This window comes from Elaeis guineensis, chromosome 5 (genome assembly GCF_000442705.2).
Source record: "Elaeis guineensis isolate ETL-2024a chromosome 5, EG11, whole genome shotgun sequence".
Taxonomy (NCBI): domain Eukaryota; kingdom Viridiplantae; phylum Streptophyta; class Magnoliopsida; order Arecales; family Arecaceae; genus Elaeis; species Elaeis guineensis.
The window spans coordinates 93,600,360-93,602,743 of NC_025997.2; the positions used below are offsets into that span (position 1 = coordinate 93,600,360).

At 36.2% G+C, this 2,384-nt stretch overlaps 1 non-coding gene across 1 annotated transcript; it reads left to right on the forward strand.

The window, feature by feature from the left end:
* The first annotated feature begins 341 nt into the window (after positions 1-341).
* LOC140858262 (small nucleolar RNA R71) lies at positions 342-448 on the forward strand. The gene has a single exon (XR_012141829.1). It is a non-coding gene; the product is annotated as a small nucleolar RNA R71 (small nucleolar RNA).
* The last annotated feature ends 1,936 nt before the right edge of the window (positions 449-2,384 follow it).

Consider the following 2,384-nt stretch of genomic DNA (forward strand, 5'->3'; position numbering starts at 1 on the left):
GGTCTGGTGCATTGCACCCTTTACACATGGGTGCAGATATTTGATTTACATTGGCTGGTCTCTGTAATTCTAAGGCTTCCAATCTACGTGTTAAGGTTGCAATCTTGGCCTCTGATGCTAGGGTTGGTTGAATTTGATGCATTCCTCCTCTTGAAGGTATAGCTTTATCAGGTTCCCTAGTTGTTTCCCACTGTAAATTTTTCTCGGCTAGGTCTTCTAAGAATTGCCAAGCTTCAGTAGTTTCTTTGTCCATAAATTGGCCTTGGCACATGGACTCTAGCATGGTTCTTGAGTTTGAATCTAACCCCTCATAGATGATCTGGCATAGTCTCCAAGTTTCTATTCCATGGTGTGGGCATTGGGTCAAAAGATTCTTGAAACGATCAAAGTACTTCCAAAATGATTCACCAGCTAGTTGGTAAAATTGATTTATTTCATTCCTAATCCTAGCTGTTTTATGATGGGGGAAATATTTTTTTAAAAATGTTCTCACAAAGCCCTCCCAGGTAGTGACAGAATAGTTTGGCAGACTATAAAGCCACTTCTTAGCATTGTCCTTAAGGGCAAAGTTGATTAATCTAAGTTTGACCTCATCCTCTGTTAATTGCAGTTTCATGGTTGCACATACCTCCTCAAATTCTCTAATAAATATATAAGCATCCTCTAATCCTGTGAATTTTGGAAGCATATTTATGATTTGAGGTTTGATTTCAAAATTGTTAGCTGTGGGTTGTGGCAACCTGATACAAGATGGTTGGATGGAGCCAACTGGATAACACAAATCCTTAAGGGTCATGGGTTGGATTGGTTCAGCCATTGGAACAACAGGAATTGACTCAATCCTAACTAGACGACCCGACACTCTTCTCCACACACGAGGTGTACGGTTCTCGATGTTTATATAATTTTTTTTTTTAATAAAATTTTTATGTATAAGGAAAAGAAAGAAAAGAGAAAAAGTTTTAAAGAGAAGATCCTAAGGAGTCCTAAATCTAAAGAAAAGTAACCAAATTAATTTAAATTTTAATTTTTTTTTTTTTTTTTTTCAAACAAGTGAATCAATAAATTAAACTCAATCTATCCTAGGGTTAACCTAAATCTGGACAGCTCCTAACTGTTCCAAGATGACCCTTCAAACCTTCCAAGTGGAGATTGATCAACTAGTTAGCCAGGTAAGTATAAGAGGTGGGAGGTTCACTCATCGTTGCCTTTCTAGACACCAAACGAGTTGGCCAGGCTAGCAACTGAACCAATTTAACAAACCACCCTCAGGGACTTGCCTAGACACCAACTAATCAAACAACTCAAACTTGGTAGAACTCTTAGGGTTCCTTGTCCTATTGAGCTCGAATTCCTTAAGGTTGACGTCTAATTGATTTTAAGATTAAAAGTCTAGGTAATGCAATATGATGGAGATGGTTTTTGGGCTAAGGAAGGGTAATGAAATCCCCACCTTATCTTGTTAATGGGTTGATGCCCTTAGATTAATTATGAAAATGCAAATACAAATAAACAAGATGACCAAGAATGTAAAAGATTTTAATTTAGAATTTTTTTTTTATTTTGATATTTTACTTCACGATTATGAAATGTCTTTTGTTTTGTTTTATATTTTTTTTTTTTTGTGATTAAGTAAATTCAAATGATTAGGTCTAAAAGCAAAAGTAATTAACTAAAAATAATAAAAGAGAAATTAGAAGCGTACCTGAGTTTTCCAGCAATTACCAACTAAATATAGAAACCTAAAGAAAAAAAAAGAGAGTTATAACGCACGAAGAACAAATATTTGAAAATAATTTAAAACGCCAAATCTCCGGCAACGGCGCCAAAAACTTGATGTTCAAATCTTAAAATTTGTAAATAAAATCGCAAGCGCACGGTGTGCAGGGTAGCACGACCAGCGAGTACGGGTCGATCCCACAGAGATTTGGTTTTAAAAATGATTTTCAAATCTATGCTCAAGTGAGCTTTAACAAAAATCGAAAGTCGAAAGTTGTTTGCTAAAGACAATAAGACTAAGGATCTAGGGTTTTTGAATCCACTAGATCTAGATTAGGGAATTCTACCTAAAATTTTTCTTATTGATCCTAACGACTACTCCTCTTGTCTTTCCCAAGCATAGATTATGAAGGGACTAAGGCCCAACGATAACCTATCAAGATTCTTTACAGGGGAGTAGTAACTAGGATCCCTTAGGGTTTTCTCCTCCTATGCACTGAATCAAGCATGAACTATGAAGGGACTCTGACCCAACTGTAGTTCATCAAAAATTCTTGGCAAAAGAGGAAGAAAAAGAAACCCTAAGAAAAAGAAAGAACCCTATGTAAAATCCCTACTCATGATCAAGCTTCATCGCAAACCCTAGAAGGGATGCTTAGCTAGAC